Source organism: Nyctereutes procyonoides, unplaced genomic scaffold, assembly GCF_905146905.1.
Source record: "Nyctereutes procyonoides isolate TBG_1078 unplaced genomic scaffold, NYPRO_anot_genome, whole genome shotgun sequence".
NCBI classification, from domain to species: Eukaryota; Metazoa; Chordata; class Mammalia; order Carnivora; family Canidae; genus Nyctereutes; species Nyctereutes procyonoides.
The window spans coordinates 43,634,999-43,658,388 of record NW_026575043.1 but is presented as its reverse complement, the minus strand read 5'-3'; positions in this window follow the sequence as shown (position 1 = coordinate 43,658,388).

Below are 23,390 nucleotides of genomic sequence, written 5' to 3'. Positions count from 1 at the left end.
CACCCAGGCGCCCCTTTCTTCTTCTTCTTTTTTTTTTTAAACTGTGATAAAATAGACGTTGCATAAAATATGCCGTTTCAAGCACATGCAGGTGTGCAGCACAGGGCATGAAGTACTTTCATCGTGTTGCACAACAGTCACCACTGTCTATTTTCCAAACTTCTCCGTCATTCGAGACAGACTCTGTAATCACCAAGGAGTATCTCCCCATTCCCTCCTCCCCAGTTCCTGGAATCTCTAGCCTACTTCCTATGTGCATGAATTTGCGCATTGCAGGTGCTTCATATAAATGGAATCAAACGCTATTTCTTCTCTGGTGTGTCTGGCTTATGTCACTCAGCACGACTCTTGTAAGGTCCCTCCAGGTCATGTGTGAGAACTGAATCTTCGAAGCAACCCTGAGAGGGCGTGGAAGCTCAGGGAGGTGTGGTGACTTGTCCAAGGTCACACGGCTGCTTCGTGGGGGTGTCCGTGCATGAGCCTGGATCTCCTGGGCTCTGGAGTGGGCATGTTGAATACCTTTCACTTCTCTGTCTTATCTCTCTGGGCAGAAGGGCAGGTGCTGGGCCTCCAGGGTAATCACCACTCAGTGAAGTACCCTCCCCTCCTCCCCATCCATTGCCCAGAGTCATCCATTCATTTCCCGTAGTCCGGATGTCTCCCTATCCAGCCAGGGCCAAAACAATCACTTCGCCATTGATTCTGCATTAATTAATTAAAAAATCCATCCAACCACTCCACAGTTTGATGGACTTTGAGGATTCAGAAGGAAATAAATAAATGGGTCCCAGGGTGGGGGTGGAAGTGAGGCGATGGGAAAGAGGGCAGGTGGGGATGCTCAGATCCAATGGTTCAGCCCTGAGGCACACAATTGCAGGAGACCCTCCATAGGGGGCAGGGGCCCAGGCCTGGTGGTTAAATTATTAGTCCTCTTCTTAATAATAGTTAGATTCTATTGATGCGCACTTCACATATGATCCACACAAATTATCCCATTAATAACCTGTCGCAGTGGCTCTGTGCGCTAGATGAGGCTCAGGGAGGTCGAGCCACTTGTCTGAGGACACACAGCTAGAATAGCAGGGCATGGCCTTGTTTCCTGGTCCTTTTGTGCTGCTCTTTTGGTGAGCATTTTGACTTGCCCTGGGTGGGGCTATGAGGGAAAAAGGTGTGGGGCAGGGCTCTGCACCTGGGGAATTGTCTCTGAGGTGGGGGGACTCCCACACAGAATCCCTGGGATGTTATTTCAAGCCAGAGGGGATCTTCTGCTTCGATGGCTTGCAAACTATTTTTAGCCTTGCAGAACCCAGTGTTGAAAGTGAAGCCTTATGTAGATTTATTAAAGGAAAACCCACAAACAAAGCTGCTTGGTTGAATAGTAAAAATAATCCTAAGAACAATAAGAGATGGCCCCGTGGAGCTGAAGCCGGCGCACACCGGTTCACTAGCGCTGATTGTTAAATATTCAGGAGTTTTGTAAGCCAGTTGTTAAACCACTGGCTTGAAATCAGTCACGATGGAAACATTTGCACCATGGAAATTGGCCAGCGCGATAAATCAGCGCCCCTCCTCCCTGCCACCCCCAGAGCTGGTTTACCAGCACACCACTGATAATAACCATTTCATGAATATTTGCTGAGCGCCAGACACTGTGCTAAGCACTTTATAAAAAAATACACTGTTTAAATTTCAACCACATTGTTAAGGCAGATAGTATTAACATCCCCATCTCTCAAATGGGGACACCGAGTCTTGGAGAGGGATAGGCGGCCACTTGCAGAAAGTTATGCCTGAAAATGTTAGTGCCTGCCTCGTTCCAAATCCTGCATGCTGCCTGACGTGGAGTGGAGTGGTTTTTAAGATCACACAGGGCACCCATCGAGGAGGGCGGAGGGCAGGCTAGGCCCAGAACCCAGTGTCCGGGCTCCCACCCCGCAGCTCGGTGTGAATGAGCGGGCAGCAGGTGGGGCTGTTTTAGGTGAGAACCTGGGATAAAGAGCGACCAGGTGTCCATCCCAGCTTCCCCACTCCGTGGCAGGTATATCCTTGGGGTATCAGGACCCTTGTGCTTCTTAATCAAGGAAGCAAATTTCCACCCTGCCTGAGAAGGCTCAGCCACCTCCCCTCCCTGGCAGGGTGGATAGCAGGTGTCCTCAGCTCTCAGGGATACAAAGCAAGAAGATGCCTTCCCATTCTGCCTGGAGTCCACACCTGGCTGCTCTCTGGCCCCTCCAGCCTGGACCAGGGCAGGGAAGGGGCCGTTCTCCCAGCAGGGCTTGCCAACCTGCAGCTCACAGCCAGGGAGGGCTGGGCCAGGTCTTGCCTCCCGTGTCTGCCTCTTTATTTCCCCAGCTTTGTGAACAAGGGGTGGATGCTGGACAAGGGAACAGGGGGTCCTTGGATACTGTGGGTCCAGGTGAGGTGTGTGTACAGCGGTGGGAAGAATCTTTGGTCCTATTTTGCAATTGACCACATTGGGAAAGTCTTAACCCACTCAAGGAGCCAGCCAGTGAGGTGGTCACCATTTTTGGGGATGTGTCTGAGATCTTGCCTGAGATAGAGATCTGATCCTTTGAAGCTTGGTCAAGGAAATCCTTCACCTGCTCCCTGCAGGAGCAAGCACCATCCCTGGGCTCCGCCAGCAAGCCCGGTCACAAGAAGAGAAAGGAGGCTCATATCTCTCAAGTACGCAAGGGATGCTGCAAATATAATGACTTGGCGCTCACCAAATCTCCTCAAAGGATGGGCCTCATTTTCCAGACGGGAACACTGAGGCTCAGAGATGGCCAGCAGCTTGCCCAAGTTCACACAGCCAGGAAGGAGCTTTATCTCAGAACTGAGTTTCAAAAGTAGACAGTTTGTTGTTGTTATCCAGAGCGGGGCTGCCCAGTAGAGACGAAATGTGAACTGCAAGTATGAGCCACGGATGTGATTTTAGATTTCCTCGCAGCCTCACTAAAGAAAGTAAAAAGGAACGGGTGAATGAATTTTATTTATTTATTTAGATTTTATTTCTTTGTTTGAGAGAGAGAGAGAGAGAGCACAAGCAGTGGGGAGGGGGAGAAGCCAGCTCCCGGCTGAGCAGGGAGCCCGATGCCAGGACCCTGGGATCGTGACCTGAGCAGAAGGCAGACACTTAACTGACTGAGCCCCCGAGGCCCCCCTTGAAATTATTTTTAATAAAATATTTTATTAAACCTATCAAAATTATCACTGCAATATGTAATCAATATGAATGATTTCTAATAGATTTTTAACCTTTGTTTTTATTCTGAGGGCATTTTACACTCACACTTAACAGTACAGCTTAATTCAGACAAATCATGTTTCCAGTGCTTACGGGCCACAAGTAACTCGTGGCTACTGTCTGGGATGGCACAGCCACAGGGAGAGGGACAGAGGCTTGGACATTGGAGCAGATGAGCAATTTTCATATTCTCTGTCACTCACTTCCCCTTCCTCCCCACCCCCATAGCGTACATTACACCTGTGCCTTTAGCTAAGATGGAATATTAGAATAGCACTATTGCTTCTTATGGGCCAGGCCCTGGGCTGCTTGCCTCCCTTGTGCAGATAGGAAACCGAGCTCAGAGAGGGGAGGTCATTGCCCTAAGTCACACAGCTTGTACAAGTCACAGCTAGATATAAACCCAGGGCCTGACTCCATGCCTGGAATCTTGACCACAGAGCCTGGGCAGGGACTCACTTCCTCTCCTAACCCTGGTTAGCCTTAATGCTCTCCCTCCTGGGCAGCTCCAGGCCATAGAAGAGCGGCCGGGTCTCCCAGCTGGGCCTGTCAGAAGCCGGTGGGCCTGCACTGGCTCCTTGCACCGGCTTCTCTGGGGTCCCCCAGAGCCAGCGGCCTTGTAAAGGCAGAGTCAAGAGTCCACTCAGTGTTCTGGAAGCACTTTAGAAATCCATGTGTCCTGAAGTCACATGACCGGGCACATACACCTGCTTTTGCCCTTCTTGGCCATATGGCGTTGAGCAAGTTACTTCCCCTCTGCGGGCCCCGCTCAGTCTCCTGGAGTCTGCCCTGTTTTTGTCAAGGGACCAAACCAGACATGAGGCCGAGAGCGCAGGAAAGCTGCTGGGGAGCAGCGGGTTTCTCCCCCTTCCCATTTTGTGGATGAGAAAGCGGAGGCCCACACAGGCCAAGAAGCTCAGCTGCGGTCCCCAGGGAAGGAATGACAGTGTCAGGACAGAACTGAGGCCTCCCAAGTCCACGCACCTTATTTCTACAGGACTCCCCAGACCTGGACATTTGGGAGGAAAGACATGCATCCTGGGGCTTGATTTCCAGGCTGCCGTTTTACTACCTTGCCATCTTTCTCTCCCCAGTGTCAGCTCAGGCTTGGGATCTGGAAAGCCCTGATTCCGGCTCTCAGGGAGGATATTAGGTGAGATAGGGCCCCTGGCATAAAAAGGTTTATCTGGGTCTCGGAGTGAGGAAGACGCAGAGCCAGGCACTCAAAGAAGCCACGAGTCTTTTTTCTTCCACTGAAGCTGCGGAGGGGTCTGACCATGTGCCAGGCCTCATTTTTGTTGTCTGTTTGTTTTAATCTCCAAACAAGCAGTTGTACATGAGAAGAGTGATGTCCTGTGCACCCATCAAATGTGCTGAGCACGGACTACATGTAAGGTCCTGAGCCAGACTTCTTGTGTGTGTGTGTGTGTGTGTGTGTGTGTGTGGAAGAGAGAGAGAGAGAGGAGAGAGAGAGAGAGACAGGGGCTTGACTTCACCCAACAGGCATCTCCTGAAAGCCTATGTTCGTCCACTCCTTCACTTACAGCATCCGAGTTTACTGACCACTGGAAGAAAGGCCAGGCCTCATGCTAAAGCTGTGGGGCTCAGGGAAATCTGCAAACTCACTGTCTGTATGGGGGACCGACGTCACACCATGGGCCACTTAGTACTGTGCTGGTTCTTACAAGAGACATGCACAAAGAGCTGCAGCAGTGAAAGGGTGAAGCAAAAGCTTCCCAGACAAGTGGGCATTTGACTTGGGCTATGAGGGGTGAGTAGGGCATTGTAAGAAGTGGGAATACCATGAAAGACGTAGAGGAGGAAGTAGGTATACAGAGGTGAAGTGTTTGACTGGCACATGGGGTATCTTTGGAGGTATCTCTCTGTGTTTAGGGGGTGGTGGTGGTGCTGGACTGAGGTGGACTGCTGAAAAGGCAATTTGGGGCAAATTATCAAGAACCATGCTCAGGGGGTGCCTGGGTGGCTCAGTCAGTAAAGCGTCTGACTCTTGATTTTGGCTCAGGTCATGATCTCAGGGTTGTGGGATCAAGTCCCACATCAAGCTCCACATCGGGCTCTGCACTCAGTGGGGAATCTGCTTGAGATTCTCTCTCTCTCTCTCTTTCTCTCTCTCTCTCTTTCTCCCTCTGCCCCTCTCCTCTGCTCTCTCTCTCTCTCTAAAATAAAATAAATACATCTTAAAAAAAAAAGGACCATGCTCACATGACTCAATTTTGCATACTTAGCATGGGATGGGGGCAGCAGAGATTTTTATGTAAGGGAGGAGATATCAGACCCACGTATTTCAAAAAAAAAAAATTGATGCTGGCTGAATTAGAGATCGTGCCCCTTTCTTATAGAGAACTGAGTGTATGAGGTAGGATACATCACTACTGCGTGCCTGGTAAGCACAGATAGCTGGGATTCCAGCAGCCCCGAGACTTAGTTTAAATCCTGCCTCTTCCAGGCAGGCTTCCCTGATTATTTCTTCTCCAGTTGGTATGGTTGGCTGGTAAGAGCAGTAGGGTGTCAGGCACATCTCAGTTTAAATTTTAGTTCCTTATTTGACCAGCTCTGGCTCTTGAGAAAACACTTCAGCCTCAGAAGTCTCACTTTCTTCCTCTGAGAAAGGGGCATGATAACTTGGTAAGGACTCTTCTGAAAATCAAGTGAGATCATGAATGGGGAGGTGCCTGCTGCTGGGTCTCCTCCCTGACAAGAGGGCTCAGAGAATGCGTTTGCTGAGCCTTTCTCAGATTGCTCGAATCAAACACTCTGGAAGTTTCTGGCCCGGTACTCCTTCCCTCCCAGAGACGTCCGCTCTGACACTGTTAGTTTTATTTCTAGAATGGAGGATCAGGGACAAAGCGAACCCTCTTAGTGCCAGGAGTGCTCATAAATTACGGGGAGATGAGAATATTTTAATACAAACCAAAGAATCTCAAGTACAAAGAACTGTTCTGAGAAGTGTTTTTTTTTTTTTTCTCCTTTCTCTCCCTTTCTGTTCCCCTGATATTTGGAGCTGAGAAGCCTCCTCAGGGAATTTATAACGAGTAGAATATTTAAGGGTAGGGAGCCAGAGGTCTTTTTGGCATTCTCGTTTCAAGGGAAGTCACCTCGGAGTGTCTGGTACGTGCCTGAGTGACATGAAAGGAAAGCCGTGTGCGGAGAAGGGGAGAATATGCCAAGAATTGTCAATTATGCAAAAAAAAAATTGCTTGTCCAAAAGAGTGATGTGTCTGCCTTTATTCCCCAGACGGAGTTCAGCATTCTGGCCAAGGCTTTTGCCAGACTCAGATTTTTCTGGAAGTGCCTTGGGGCTTGGCTCTTCCATTCCACCTGTGACGACAGGTCACACGGTCAGCTGGCGGTCACTTTCCACCTGCTTCATTGGAGAGAGCTGTAGGATTTGCCCTTTGACCCATCTTGAAGAGCCCCTGATATCCTGAATCCTGTGGTTGGGAGCCAATTTCCAGAGGAAATTGGTGGTTTTGCTGCCCTCCTGCCAGGACGGGAGGAAAATCTGTTATCTACTGCCACATTTATGCTGTGTGATAAACAACAACATAGTCTCAGAAGCATACACCAATTAACTTTTTTAGTGTTTGTCTTTTTTCTCACAGGTTACCTGGATAGGTCTGTTGATCTGGGCTTGGCTGATCCCTGCCAGGCTCGCTCCTGCAAACTGGTGAGTTGGTTGGAGGCTTGTTGCTAGAAGATGACCTCACACTCGTGTTCTGAGGTCGACTGGCAGCTGCCTGGGGTGGTGGAGGCCACCGGGCCACATGTCTAGTGCCTTCCATCGGGCTCACCTTGACTTGCTTGCCTGCTGGCTGGCAGGGTCCTAAGGAGAAAGTGCAGCTACAGGGCTTCTTGGGACCCAAGCTCAGAACTGGCATAATGTCACTTCCGCCATATTCTATTGGCCAAAGCAAATCACATGGCTGGTCCAGGTGCTAGAGGTGAGGAGAGGCCTCCATCCTTGGATGAGAAGAACTTCCAAGTCACATCGCAAGGGCTATGGATTCAGGGAGAGCAGAGAATTGGGGCCTTTTTGCAGTCTGCCAGGATAGAAGAACAGAAATAGTTTTACTTACAATTATTTCTGGTGCCTCTATGTTGGATCTGCCGCTGGGTGCTGGGGTAAGAAGTGAATAGGAGACGTTCCCCGTGTTCCATTCTGAGGGCAAGAAATGGACATAGAAACAGCCGGTTATGACTCGTGTAAGTGCTGCAACGGGGAGGCACTGAACACTCCCTGGAGATCAGGGAAGGCTTCCTGGAGGAGGTCACTCTTGTATCTGAGTTTTGACATTTGAGTGGTAGCTCACGGGGGGAAGGAGGTGCTGAACAGGTTGACAGCATGATGAGAAGTCACTCTGGGAGGAGGAAACAATGTGTGCAAAGGCATGAATGCCAGGGATGACCTGAAGGGGGTGGCCTCCATCATGGTGGCTGGTGGCAGGTGAGGGCAGAAGTGATGCAAGGCAAGGCTGGTGAAGGTTTGTGACCCCATAGGCCAGACCTCCCACCTGGCTCTCAGAGGGCTGTGGCACGGGTGCAAGTTCTACAGAGGGACCAGGCCACAGGGAACCAGGACACAGGCCTGGGATCTATGTGACCTGGTTAGGGCATCACGTCCCCCAGCCTGGGCTTCACATTAACTGGAATGAGTAGGTTATTGACTTGAGATAATCAGCAAGCCCCGATGGGGCTCCAGGGAAGCTCTGATAAAGAAGCGCAGGGCATGATGAGAACATTATTAGTGATGACGACAACCCTCCACTCATCTATCCTGAAACATTGAGCATCACCTGCGAGCCAGGGCTCGCGCTGGCCGCTGGGCTCTCAAGTCAGGTGTAATTCCTGCTCCCCAAGACTTCACTGGTTCTGAGATAGGCTTCAACTCCCTTGCTTTCCTCCGAGGATGGCAGCCTCACCCCAGAGCCCACCTCTACCAGCCTCGCTGACCCCATCGCCCTGCTTCATCTCCTTCTCAGGGATGGAGCATCGCTGAGGTTGTCCTGCTTGTCTCTTTAGCCATTTGGGTGCTCTCTGCCTCCTCCACTCAGACATGGTGAGCTTTGGCAGAGTGGCCGTCCCCTGCTTTTTGTCTCCACCCGTGTCCCTAGCACCTGGCTCAGTGCCTGGACGTAGAGGGGCACGCATTGTGGTGGCCGAGCAGCCAGTTGTCTGCTCCGGGAGCCTCAGTTTTTACATCTGTAGATTGGGGAAGTTGGATGACAGCCAGCCTTCCCACTGTTTTCTGAGCGGTTTCTCTGGAGCTGGGTAGACAGGGATGATTCTGACCTGTGGATTTGCTTGCCAGACAAACAGACAACATCCGGACCCTCCACCTCCCAGGGTGGATTCGGGGATGGATTAGGGAAAGGACACAGAGCAGTGGCAAGAAACTCTACAAACGGGAGGCATTTTCATCCCTTTTCCCATTCCCCATAAGCTGGGCTTTTAAAAGCTTTTTTTCACCCCAAGGGGGATACCCAAGGTCACCCCCACTCACGAGGAAGGTGGTGTGAAAAAATCAGCACTTGGAATTATTTTCCAAACAGAATGATTGACGTGGCCTCTTCTTCCCCATCCTTATCTTCACTTGGGTGCTTTTTAAAAGGATGCCAGATACCCACCTTCTCCCTGGAGCTTTGCTCGCGCATCCCTTTTATTTGAGTCCAGGGGAACTGGCTGAACACAAAGCCATCAAAACCAAAGTAGCTCAAGATGTCCAACTGGCCCAAATTGGCCAGAAAATGAGTATTTCATGGCTGCCAAAAGGGGCTCCCTCTGACCCTGGGTCCTGAAACCTCCGTCTCCCCCTCTCCCCAGGAGCAGCTGGCTTGGGTCCACTCTCCCAAATTCCTAGCCCGGCAGTGGTTAAAATGTGATCCCTTTTATTCGAGTAATAGAGACGAAGTTCCCGGGCCTTCGAGGAGCATCAATCCCGAGATTTATTAACCAATTTAAAATACTATTGTCTTTCACTTCAGAGCAAGATTGAGGGGTGTTGTTGCAGGAATGTAAAGGCACAGTGACTGAGCCTCAGAGCCAGGAGGTGTCTGTACCTGGGACTCAATAGATATTCATGAACATTCCCGTATTTAGTGAAGGAAATAACTTAATACCGACAGTGGGACGGAGTAATAGCTATTTCCTGGCTGACTTGCAGGCCTCAGAAAATGAGGTTGTGGCGGCTTCATTTTTCTTGTCTTTTCCTGCGCGCTCCCTGCCAGAGAAGGCGGCCCTGCTGGGATTCTCTCTGCATTTCCAATGAGCTCGAGCCTGTCTCCCCTCTCCCAGCCCCCCTGCCTCCCTTACTAGCCCCTCTGCCTGGCCGTGACCTTGGCCGGAGCTTCCTGGAGAGGTCACCTGGGCCCTAGTTAGTCGTTCAGATGGTAGTGAAGATGGTTCAACCTTTATTCTGGCGGCGAGGCAGGCAGACTTGTCTATTTTGGATGGTTTTGACTTCAGTTGGTTGGTTAATTAATTAATTAATTAATTCATCCATCCATTCATTCATTCATCCCGTATTTGCCGAGGGTATACCATGCCTGGGATGCTGAGGACACGGGTATGAACGCTCTCAGGCCCTTCTCTCTTGGAGCTCACAATGCCTCAAAGGAGATGAACAGTGAAGCAGTCCAGGGGCTCCTAGAGCTGTCCCCACAAGGCTCTGTGAGCCTCAAAGAAATGTCGGGTCCCGATGGTGAGAAGAACAGGTGGTCAGGAATGGCACTGAACCATTTGCCTCTTAAAAATTGCCTATGGCATGATTCAAGTGAGCCCGTTTACAAGCAGTATTTTGCTTGGACCTCATTGCCACTTCACGATGTAGACTTTCTTCATTCTTCCCATTTTACAGGTGGAACAATGAGACTCAGCTGGATGAACTGGCTTTCCCCAGGTCCTGCCAGCTAAGAAGTGGCAGACGCAGAACCAGACTCCAGGTTTCTAGGCTTTGCACTGTCCCCTTGTCCTGTGGCTTTTGCCTAGGTTGTGGATGTGGAGAGGGCATTCTAGGTGGCAGTAACGGCCCTGGCAAAGGCAGAGATGTGAAGTGGCCTGATGCTTTTGGGGAACCTGAGAAGCGGCTTAGGGCTTGAGGGTAAGAAGAGGTGAGCACTGGAGCAGAGCTGGGGCACACGTGTAGGGAGAGAGTGGCTGGGGCATCCTGGGAGTTTGGACCTTCACTTGTGAACAAAGGGGAGCCAGAGGCTGATATCAGCCTAGAGGTGGAGCAGGGGAGGTCTATGCAAGAATATATCTCGTTTGAACCTACGTGTGGGTCTTCATCCTTCACCATCCTGCCCTGACCTGCACGGACGTGTCAACAGGTTCCTCTGCCCTGTGTGCTTGGCTGGGTTCAGCCAGTGAAGACCCTGGCGGGAGGTTGGAGGGGAAGAGGAGAGGGAGGCTTGAAGGTCCATCACCTGGCTTCCCTGACCTGGCCGTTGCCTTCGATGGAAGCTCATGGGGGCAAGGGATGATTGAACACCACCTTCTCTTCTTCCACATCATAGCAACCTCTCTCTCCTCCCATTCAGTCCCAGGACTAGTAGAAGCCCTGGGACTTCCCACTCCCCTTTTGAGTGAGTCCCTTTATACCTAAACTCTCCTGGAATGAACTCACCTGGACGGTACCACCTCTTCCAAGCTGGGACCCTGACTGACCCAGCTCCTTTGGGCCATTTCATATGCAAATCAAAAGTCCTAAAATCCAGGGGTCAGCAGGGTTGCATTCTTTCCAGTGGCTCCAGGGAACAATGAGTTTCCTTGTTTTTTTTCAGCTTCCAGAGGCCACCTGTATCCCTGGGCTCATGATCCCTTCCTTCATTTTCAAAGCCAATAACATAACATCATTCAGTCTTTATCTCTCTATCTCTCTCTTTCTGTCTCCCTGACCACATATCCTCCCTCCTATCTGGCCCTCCACTTGGCCCTTCTGCATCCCTGTTACAAGGACCGTTATGATTATATTGGTTCCACTTGGATAATCCAGGATAATCTCCCCAATGCAAAAGCTCCGATTTATTTATTTATTTTTTAGAGATTTTATTAATTTATTTATGAGAGACATGGAGAGAGGGGCAGAGACATAGGTAGAGGGAGAAGCAGGCTCCCGGTGAGGATCCTGATGCAGGACTCGATCCCAGGACCCTGGGATCAGGCCTTGAGCCAAAGGCAAATGCTCAACCCACTGAGCCACCCAGGCACTCCAAGATCTCCAATTTAATCACACCCACAGAGTCCCTTTTGCCACCAAAGATGATATATTCATAGGTTCTGGGGATCAGGATATGAGCTTCTTGGTGGGGTAGTATTTAGCCCACTACAGTGGGGAGGTTTGGACTCAGAAATCAAGCTGTGCCGATATCATAAGTAGATGTGTCCTCCCATTCATCTCTGGAAATGAGCATATGTGGCTATGGTCACAAGGGACTTGTCCTGGTTCTAGAATCTCGGAGTGACCTTGTGCAAATCACTCAACCTCTCTGAGTCTCAGTTTTCCCACCAATAAAATAAGAGACTTGCCCTGGTAAATCTGAGCTCAACTTCTTAAGCAACTTCCATAGGAGTATAATCTATGGTCTCAGAGAATCACTACCCATAACAATCCATTTGGATAGAAAAATATAGACGCCACCCCCACCCCCTGAAGCTACATCCCTGACTTGGAGACCAGAGCAAGTCTTAATGCACTGGAGCCCATCTCCCTGTGCCCGCTGGCTACTGAGGGGCAGACAGTAAGCAAGGAGACCATAGTGTTATGTAGTGATGAGAGTTATGAAGAAAAACAAAGTAAGAAGTGGGCTAGAGAAAGACAGAGGTTCTCTGTAATTGGGGCAGTCAAGGAAGACCTCTCTGAGGAGGTGACATTTCATTGGGGACTCAATGAGTGACAAGAATAGTCCAGGCAGAAGGAACCAGTGCAAAGGCACTGTGGCAGCAGGGTCACAGGGAGTCCAAGAGCAGGACAGAAGGGAGGTGGGGAGGAAGAGAGCTTGGCAGATCCCAGATCATGCACGACTTTGAAGCCATGGCCAGGAATTGGTCTATGTCTCAGAAGTGGTGGGAAGCACAATAAAGTCTCAAGCATGATGTGACATGAGGGTGGTTTTGACAAGATCCCCCCTGGTGGGCAAAGGGAATGGGAAGGAGAGAGAACGTGCGCATTCCCTTTGGAGAGGATGGCTGGCAGGAGTGACTTGGATGGGCGGCTGGGGGTTGGAAGGCCAGAGGGCAGTGGGCAGCCAGTGGCAGATGGGGAGGGAGAGGAGGCCTTTCCAGCTGGTTCCAGCTTCTCCCATGGAGCCAAAAGAGGTTGCCTTAGGCTTGAATCACAGATGGTCCCAATTGCATGGCCAGTTCTGGAGTATCTAGAAAATACTATTGGCTTTTGGAGATGGCCTGGGGGAGGATGCTTCCACCTATAAGAAAACAGAAATTTCCTGGTTGGGAGATTGGCAGCAGGTTTTCAAGGGGAAATTCCCAACACTGGGGTGAGGGTGGGGGACTACTTTTGGGTGGATAATACTATCACCCAACGGTGGAAAATAACCCTCGTTTCTTCCTCCCCGATGTCTGTTTGGAGGGAAAGATTATCATCCTCATTCTCAGAACCAGGCCAGTCCGAGAGGCTGGTGACTTCACTGAGCCCACACAGTGGACTGGAGCCCGTGTGGGAGCCAGGATCCAAGTCCTCTCTACCCTGGATGTTTTCCACGGTGTCTGGAACTCCCATCCCCTCTCTGGGGCTCAGGGCCCTCATCTGTAAAACGGGGGCATTCCCACACCTGCCTCCAGGAGGCGCCCCGAGTTTTAAGTGCCACAGGCCATGGGATGACTTGGCCTCTGTGCAGGGTAGGGCAGGGCCGGGTCTCTGGCCAGCTCCACCGCGCCCGGGTCCCTGGAGCCCCCTCCTGAGGCCTTAGGATGAGCTGCCTCCTTCCCTCCCAGGGCTCCTGCAGGTCTCTGCTAAAACGGCACCTCCTTAGGCGGAGTCTTCCCAGGCTGCTCCGACTGAGACGACTCTCCCAGTTCTTGCCCAGTTCACCTCTTTTCATTCCCTTCACGACACTAATGACCACCAAGGCCAGCGCATTCATTAACGTGCTTGTTAATGAATTGTGTATCGCGGGCTCTCTCGGGGCAGGGAGCGTGTCCGTGTCGCTGACTCGGGTGAACACGATGGAGTCCTTATTATGTGCTGTGCCGTCTTATAAAAACTTTATCTGGATTAATTGTCTGAACTGGGATGACCCCGTGTCTCCCATTTTATCGATGGCACGCAGAGGTAGGGTAACGTTCCCAAGTTCAGGGAACTGGCAGGTGCCACGCTGGTATTTGAACCCAGACCATCCCAGGTTCAGAGAAGGCATTTGGAGACTGGTGGCAAGAATAAACCAATGGGTTCTACGAGAAGAGGGCTCGGTTGTAGACTGATTGTGTGCCTCCCAAGGCTTGAGATGCAGCAGATGATCAGAGCTGCAGGCCAAGCTGACAGGAGCGGCCCTCCAGGTTCCAGCCCGTTTTGGGGCCTTGCCCTGGGCTCCCCAACAGAAAGGAACAAGCAGGGCTGTATTACGATGTTCCCGGGCCAGGGGCACTTATTCCTCTGTGGGCCCCATCCTCCTTTAAAAAATAACTTAAAAATGGTATTTGACGACTGTGTTGGTATAAAGAGGAATATAATTCAGCCTGGATTATATTTAAACTTTGCTTTTAATTTCAGAAGAAATGAAAACATTTGCAAGAGCCCTTGAAAAGACCGCGGTCCCTGGACATTCTGCCTGGGGTGTGGAAGGGAGAAGTCTGCCCTGAATGGTTGAGCTCTTCCCAGACGCTGTCCTGGGCACAACACGTCCGTTATTTCGTTTAAATCCCATGGCGAACATTCATAGAGGGAATAGTTATGTCCATTACAGAGATGGGAAAACTGAGGCTCAGAGAAGTTGGCCTGCTTCCCCAAGGGCACGGAGCGAGTCGATGGCAGGGCGCAGGTCTGTCTGACGCATCTTCACAGAAAGTCCCCAAAGGGCGCTCTTCAGCTGTGCTGAGGAGGAGTTCCACGTGGCAGTGAGTTTGTCACAGTGTCAAGATATATGTGGGAGTGGAGCAGTGATGGCTGATGGGACAGAGAGATTTGAGTGACTGAGATGGATTCTTGCTTGACTTACGGCTCCAAAGCAGTGGCAAGGGGTGGGGGCAGAGGAAGGGCCAGCTTCTTACCCTTGCACTTGAACTTCTGGGCAAAGCTGGCGGCTGATTCTGTGACTGCCGTTGGGGCGGATACTGGGGCTCTTTGTGGCCTGGGAACGATCACCCCCATCCCCGAGTGCAGGTGGCAGGTGATGAGGTGGCTGCTCAGTAATGAGCTCAGTGGGAAGTTAATAAACACCATTATCGTCAGAGAGTAATTGCAGACTTGACCATGGAATAAGAGGAATAGCCAAGGGGCGGCTGGACCCCTGAGCTGAGGAGCAGCTGCAAGCACCCCCACACCTGCCCCATGTCAAAAGAAGCTGTGCAGTCTGACATCCCCACTGCTTGCAGTGGCTTGGCTGGTCCCTGGTGTGTGACCTTGAATGAGACACTTCACTATTTGTCTCAGCCTCTGTGGCCTCCTCTGTAAAATGGGGCTAATGAGAATTCAAAGAATGGCTGCAGAGAGGGGTGCTCAGGTGGCTCAGCGGTTGAGCTTCTGCCTTTGCCTCAGGGTGTGATCCTGGGGTCCTGGGATTGAGTCCTGCATTGGGCTCCCTGCATGGGGCCTGCTTCTCCCTCTGCCTGTGTCTCTGCCTCTCTTTCTCTCTGTGTCTTTCATGGATAAATAAATAAAATCTTTAAAAAAAAAAACAGCTGCAGAGAGATGTCATGAGCACGCTAGGGTGCTTAAGGCTGGTGCCCTGTCCAGGGCTGAGAAACGGGGCAGCCATCAAAGCCAGGAGCTCTTCCACTGTGAGTGAAGCACTGCAGGCTTATTGATTCAGCCCGTGGATGTTTGCAGAGTTCCTACAACTCAGGAGATCTGGGCTTGGTGCTGGGTAGGTGCACTGCATTGGACGGGTTATGAAGGGACACAGAGAATAACAAATGAAGATTATACAATATGTGGATGGCAGCGGTGGAGAAGGGGGTCCAGGAGAGGTGGGGAGCTGCTTTGTAGTCAAGGGGGGTCAAGGGAGGATGCTCTGATTTGAGGACATTTGAACAGAGTCCTCGAAGGTGAGGGAACAAAGCATGGAAACGGCCAGGGGAATCGCACTCTGGGTTGGAGGCACCAGCAAGAGCAAAGGCCCTGAGGTAGGAATGTGCAGAGGTCTGGGTGGCCAGCCTGGGGGAGGAGAACCGAGCTCAGAGAGGTGATGAGGGGTAGGTTGGGTGGGGACTTTGTGAGTACTTTCCTCAGGGGATGGCCTTGTGGCCACAGTGACTGAAGATGCTGTCATTGGCTGCGGCTCCCAGTGGTCATCCCTGTCTTGGATGGATCAGCTGCAGAGAGCCGCCTGCTCATCCTCACTGTCCATGTCCATCGACTGAGGACAGCAGGGGTCTGGCCATTTCCACCTGATGTGGCCAACTCCCGGGGCCCCTGGCGGCCTGCACCTCTGCCTGGCTTCTTACTCTGCCCAAGACATCTCCCCTCCCTGCCCTCTCATCCCTCCCCTCCCCTTTGAATGGGATGGGGAGCTGTCTCTGAAGGACTGCTGGCCAGAGGAGAGATGTGGTCTCGTCTGCCTTCTCAAAGGATCGCTCTGGCTGCCGTGCTGGGAGGGAGGACCAGGGCAGACTCTGGGAGGCCAGGAGGAGGTTTTTGCAGAGGTTCAGGAGCAAGGTGACAGGTCTCATGTCCAGAGATGCCCAGCTAGAAATACAATCCCTGTGCTGGATGCTGCGATGATCACTCCTGATGATACATGTAGTTGGGGGACAGAAGTTCTGGAAAAGTGGGGAGCAGAGGCACCCTGCTGTTTGGCGCTCAGAGGGGCCTGTGAGGCCTAATCTCCTCCAAACTTTTGGGATTCCCAATACTGCTCCAGTTATGTTGGGGTTCATTCTTTATCTGTACGTCCTGTGTTGCCAGGCCTGGTTCAGGGCAGCAGGGATGCAGCCATGACCCAACGCAGTCCTGTCCTTGGGGAACTAACTGATGGTCCAGTGGAGGCAACAGACAAGTCCATGCGAGACGGCAAATTGGTAAAAGTGCTGTGATGCGGGCTGGGGGGGCCTGGGGCTGCAATGGGGGGGTCATGATCTAATTTGGGAGGTGGAGTAAGGGGAGGGGATGGCCTAGCAGGAACAGAAGCATGAGCAGGGGTTAGCGAGGGAATGTGGGTGGGAAGAGGTGTGTAGAGCATGAGAGAGGAGGCTGGAGGCGGGGAGCCTGGCAGGAGTTGTGTCAGGAGAGGTTCGGTCCATTTAAGACTCAACTCTTACTCCAGGCTGCCCTCCTTCAGTGCCACGGCTGCTCACATAGACGATTTGAGGCCCAGCTCTGGCTGTGTGGCTAAAAAAGAGGGGCCTTCCTGTCCCCCGAGGATGGCCTTTGTCACACAATCCGCCCCACTGAGATGGAAGTACCATGGAAGGGCCAGCAATTTTGTTTGGCAAATGGAGAAACTGAGACCCAGACTGGAAATGGCTCACCTAAGGACTCACTGCAATACTGGGCAGTTGGACTCGGGTAGGACTCGGGTTGTTTCCCACTGCACACATCAGGGGCTTGTCCCTAGAGCTTTACCCTGTGCTTTGCCCAAGCAGTTAGAGTTTGGCGAGAGCCGCCCCCCACCCCCCTGCGTGGAGCTGGCCCGCAGTAGGTGCACAGTTAATACCAGCTGTCTTTCTGTTTCCTCTCACCGGTCCTCGCTCTGCCACTAGTCCCTGGTGCAAGACCTTGCCCTCTCTGGGCCTCCTCTGCTTGCTGGGAAAGGGGGACGAGAAGCCACCTGGGGCATTTTCTAGGGCTGGCATTCTAGAACAGAAAGGGACAGATGATTATTCTGCTGCTAGGAGAGTCAGTCTGAGATCTCTGCCTCCTGGAGGAGTCTGGGACAGTTTGCTTTGTCTACAGGCCCGGGGTGCAAATTGGAAATGGGGGCAGGGGGCCAAAGGAGAGAATCCCGAAAGGGTGAGGTGGCCCCACTGTGTGTGTTTGCTTTTGGGTTTCATCCCTGCAGGAGAGTCATTTCCGGACCGGCAGCTGCCCGTCCCCTTTGAAGAGCCTTCGCGACAGCCGCCATCCATCACCGGCTTGGCATGACTGTTAAGTACCAGTGCTCAGTGCTGAGGGCTGCGAGAGAGGACTCTGAGAGGGGTCAGCCCAGGGCCAGGGAATTAGAAAGAGGCAATCAAAATAGAGGGACTGGAGCAAACTGGTTAACACAGAGACTGTGAGCGAGGCGGCGCTGGGTCAAATCCCCGCGTAGCGAGCGATTGCAGCTTGGCTGCTTCATTCTGCTCTGTGGGTTTTGATAACAGATTCTTGTTCTTCCTATGCGGGAATGCTCCTCTCCTATACCCCTAACCCCTCCCAGCCTCAGGGGTGGGCTTGCCACCCTGGCCTGGACAATAGTACATTCCAATCCTTCTGTCCCCAAAGAGCAGGTTGGAAGGTCACACATTTCCGAGTTGGTCCAATGATACTTGGGTTTCTGCTGTGGTTGCTGAGGAGGTTGGGGTACACCCGGAGCTGTTTCGGGTCATCTTACTTTCCTGAGGGAGAATCTTCCTGAAGGTAAAACTATCACAAAAAAGGTGTGATCTGTTTAGATGGAGAAGAACAGACCACTGAGCCATGCCTGATGCTGTTCCTTAGACTTTTTTGTTACTTGAGCCTATAAACTCTTCTCATTGGCTTAAAATGTTTTCTTTCCCCCTTGAATTGGTTTCATGTCAAAGGAGTGATGAGTCACCACTATGACACACATTAGACGGGTGGTTTCACCTCTCTGGACCTTGGTTTTCTTACCTGTGGAATGGGAATGACAATAGTATCTTGTTGGACTATTATTTATGTTTGAAATAATGTATGTAAAGCACTCTTCACAGTGTTCGGCTCTACTAGATACTCAATTCCGCTATGATTCAGCCATGCCCATCCTGTGAAGGTACCCGCAGCCCTTCCTTGGCCACATGTTCTCATGTGTAGGGCTCCTGTGAGGCTTAAGCCAGGTATCAGGAACATGAAACACCTACCGTGGAGTCTGGTGTCTTTAAGTGTGGATGCTCAGTGGTTTTCTGCTTAGGAAATTATGGGATCTCGGGTAATGGAGGGACAAAAGAATGCAGGGCACAGTGGGTGGGAGAATGGAAGGCCAGGAGGGGTTCTGGGGAGGACACACCATCTACTTTGGGGAGCCGTGGGGAGGCCATCCTGACGGGCGGCACTGCTGCCCTCTGCTCAGCCCCGAGCACGGCGCCTGAGGCACACTCCTAAGTGGGTGTGAGGACATGAAAGAACCAACGAGTGTTTTAAATTTTTTTTAAATTTATTATTTATTTATTTATTTATTTATTTATGATAGTCACAGAGAGAGAGAGAGAGAGGCAGAGACACAGGCAGAGGGAGAAGCAGGCTCCATGCACCGGGAGCCCGACGTGGGATTCGATCCCGGGTCTCCAGGATCGCGCCCTGGGCCAAAGGCAGGCGCCAAACCACTGCGCCACCCAGGGATCCCATGAGTGTTTTGGCCTCAGACGTGACTTTGCCTCAGTCTCATGGATGAGGAGAGTCGTATGAGCTCTTGAGCAGGACCTACAGGAAAACATCGTTGACAGCAGATTTCTCTGCATCACCAAGGTGCTGGCGGGAGGCAGGGGACTGGTGGGTGGAGGGTAGCCAGGGTTGTCAGGGGTCAGGATTAGGATGGAGCCCCCAGGAATGTGGACAAATCAAGTGGCGGACGGAGAGAGCTCTGATTTAACTGAATGCTAGGCTGTGTGTGTGTGAACGTGTGAGTATACATGTGAGTACACGCGAGCGTGAATATATGTATGAGTGTGTGAGTATATGAGTGTGAGTGTATGCATGTAAGCAGGTCAGAGTATGTGTGTGTGTGTTCTTGAGCTTATGTGTACTGAGTGTGTAAGTGCTTATGTATGTGTGTTGTTGGAGAGTTTATGTGTATTTTGATTGTGTGTGTAACTGTATGTGTGTGTTTGTCATTGATGAACTTTCGTGTTTTTGAGTGTTGAGTGTGCGTCCATGAGCTTATGTTTGTTGAGTGTGTGTGTTGTGGTGGTGAGCATAAGTGTGGTGACTGTGTGTGTGTGTGTGTGTGTGTGTGTGTTGGTGGTGAGCTCATGTATGTTGAGTGTGTTGTTGAATGAACACGGCCATGTGAGTTGAGTGTGTGTGCAAGCAGGCTGGCAAGGGTGGTGATGTGTGAGCTGAGAGGAAGACTATGTGAGTGTGTGCGTGGACATGTTGATTCCCCGGGTGGGGAGAAGAGGTAAGTGCAGTGGGCGAGTGTGTGTGAGTGGGGGTGTGAGCTGAGGGGAAGCACACCTGAGTGTGTGTACACGTGTGCTCTGCATGTCTGCTGGAAGTGCTGGGCGGACTGCTCCTCCTCCTGGTGCTGAGCTCGGGCCATGCTGTCACTAGTGTCACCTGTGTATCTGCCCGTGTCCCCACGAGACCGAGCCCTTGGAGGTAAAGGCAGGTCTGCTGGAGCTCAGCAGCCTCGGTCCCCGTGGGTCACCCCCCCGTGAAGTGTGGAATAAGAGGGTGACGCTGGGCACTGAGGAGCTGCGGCCAGTTTGGCAGGAGCACCTGCTTTCCCAAGCAAGGGGTGTCCACTGCCGTGTGGCTCGGAAAGAGGCTCCGCACGATTCTCAGGCATAATCCTTGCAGCAAGGCTAATTAGATCTATATCTCTATACTACTCTCTATATTAATAACATTCCTAGTATTTAAAGAACTATATTCTGATTACAAATGCAATGCATGCTCATTGCAGTAAATTGGGAAATTAAAAAAAAAAGGAAAACCCATCCATAATCCCATCCTTTGGAGATAATTACTATTCTCATTTTTATGTATATCTTTCCAGATTCTTTCAAAACAGATTCATATGTATATTATTATTATTATTTTTTTACATCATTAGGACCCATGTGGCAATATCAGTTGTAACTCACCCAATCCTCCTGAACAAGCTCCATGTTATAGAATATTCTTTGTTAATGTTATTTTGACTCGCTCTATTGAATCCCTGGTAAACAACAACAACAACAACAACAACAAACATTTCTGTATTTTGGCCATTTCCCTCCCAATCTTTGACCATTCTAAATGACATTTCTAGAATGTGTTCTGTTCTTCCCTTTCCGGGTCATCGCATCCTCACATAGCTCTTCCCACATGGAGCTCACTCCTTCTCTCATCCTTTCTTAATTTGAGTCCCCCTTGAGGTTGTAGCCTAGATGTGCTGCCTCCAGGAAGTCTTCCCTCATGTGCCAGTTCTGGATCAGTGACCCTCCTTCTGCAGACCCCTCTTTTTCTTCCATTGCAGTGTTTGATAAGGATGTGCATCAACCACCTGCTCCTGGCTGGACCAGGAGTTCCAAGGAGCCCAGGGAGGCATCTTACTCGCCACAGTAACTGGTACAGTGCAGTGCAAAGCAGGCTGTGGGTAAATATTGGATAATCGTTGAATAAACACCAAGACACACATCCTTGGATCATCTTGGGTCAAGCGCTGTGACCCAATTTGATAGATGATGAGCTTCCGACTCCAAGGGGTAGTGAAAGCTGAAATGATCCAGGGCTGCGCTCAGAACCCAGTTTCCTCTGATTGCGAAGTACTGCTCCTGTCTCGCTATACATCCCCATCCCAGCACCGCCCCTCCCGTCACTTGCCTACAGCTTCCCAGCTCCTGGAAAAGGCCAGAGACAATGTAAAAGAAGCCGGGGAAAGGGTTCTATACCTGGGGAGCAGAAAGCGTCACCTGCTCCAGCAGGAACGGAGCTGGGAATGCACACATGATGCCAGCCTTTCCCGTTATTTTGTTCTGGAGGAGAACTTGGCCTCCTTCCTTATGCTGGGGACTCACAAAATCTGATTTGAAATCTACTCAAGTGTACATCAACCAACTTCCTCTTGGCACAGGCTGGGGAGCCTATAATTAGAGCAGACACCATACCATTTAGTGGGTTTCATTCACACGAACAGAAAGTGCGCTTGCAAAAGGGGATGGCTTGAGAAGCAAACTCGGGAACATTCTCTGGACGGCTTGCACTTGCTGAGCGCCAAGAAGATGCCTTTCTAAGTTCAGAGATGGTGGCTGGCGGCATGTGGGTGGGGACGCCACCCCGGAGGGGGTGGTGCTGATGGTGCCGTGTACTCCTTAGACACAGCGATCTTGGGATCGGGGTACTCATGTTCAGATCCCAGCCCCAACGCTCGGGTGGGCACCTCGGCCTCCCTGAGCTGTTTCCCATCTGGGCTATTGGGACATCGTCACCGACCTCGCAGAAGTGTACTATCAAGGTCTACATGAGATCGTGTGTAAATAAAATCAGATCATGTGCTCCACAATCACAATACTTATTCTGATTAAAACCACCACCGCCACCAAAATGACCAGTGTTTCCTGAGCATTTATCACATCCCGGACTCTGTTCTAACATGTTGCGCATGTGAACCTGGTTTTACAGCACGTGGTAAGTCATATTCACATCTTCCTCATACATTTGAGGAATCTGAGGCCTAGGGAAGTCATGCCAGATGCACTAGGTCACACAGGATGAGAGCTTTTTACGATGGTTCCAAGGGGCGGGGGAGAAAGTGGCAGTAGAAGACGTATATGGGGTTGTTTCATGGGACATATGAGCTCATCAATGCTTGGATCCTTATTTGCCTTATTAGGATCCTCATTGCCTTATAGTCCTTATTAGGACTCAGAAAGGGGAAAGAGTTGGAGGTAGACTCATTTATTGGGTGTATCTAGTAGGATCTAGGTGCTTTTACAGGTATTATTCTATTTTGTTCTTCATTCAGATGTGAAAGAACAGACTCAGAGAATGGAGTATCTTGTCCAAGGCATGCAGAGCCATGCTGAAAACCATGGTCAGTCCAATTACAAGTGAACGTCTCCTCTTCCAGTACTACAAGATTACTGGAGCCAGTCTGGACTCCTTTGTATGCAGGGCTTGCTTAAAGGGAAAAAGGAAATTGTTTGGATCATCTACTTGAAAACTCTAGAAGTACGCCTCCAGTCATGGCTGAATCCAGGTGCCTGAGTGAAGCACAGGCATTTATCTTTTCAGCTTCTCTTTCCTCTGTGATGGCTTCATTCTCAGGAACTCCCTCTGAGATCCCTACTGGCCTGTTGGTAGCCAGTACTGGCTGACCCCTACCCCTGTAGCCTAGCCCCCATCCTTGACTCCAGCGTCACTATCTCACCCCAAGCTAGAAGACTGAGTGATTGGTCCCAAGTGGTCAGCCTCCTGGGACTTAGAGCAGAGCAGGGGAGGAAGAAGAGTGGACTTGACGTGGGGAACAAAAGGAGGAGAACCAACATCCTCTCCCTTTCCCCACATCCAAGCTCCAGTCTTGGTTCCTTGTTGGGCTACAGATTTTCTGCTCCAACTGGAGACTGCTCTGAAGCTCAGCCTTTGTTTTAGGGACTAAATGTTCTTCACTCTCCCAGGCACTGACTGGGCCCTCCTCCTGATGGGCCCATAGGGAGGGAGCATGAAAGCCCTCTTCCTCTGGCTTAGGATCTCTCTTTGTCAAAGCCCAATGTCCCATCCTCAGTGCCCATCTCACCCCTTGACCATATCCAACAAACCCAATGCCTCCCTTGGGAACCATTTCTTTCCTGCTTCTACTCCAGCACCTAGCTCTATTTTTATCCACCCATATCTATTCCTCACCCATCCCCTAGTCACCCCCCTGTCCCAGGCCTTGACCCACTAGACCTCTCTGTCTTGCTCCTACCCCTTCCCAGATGTAGCACTGGGCACCAGCCCTACTCATCCCTTCTCTGCTTCCTTGGCTCTTGCCTGGGGTAGTGGGGGGGGGGTCACCACTCACCCACTGCATGATTGGGGGTTAATTACCTTCTGTAGGTCTCAGTCTTCTCAGCTGCAGAAATGGGATGATTCTCTCCGATGGGCTGCCAGCGA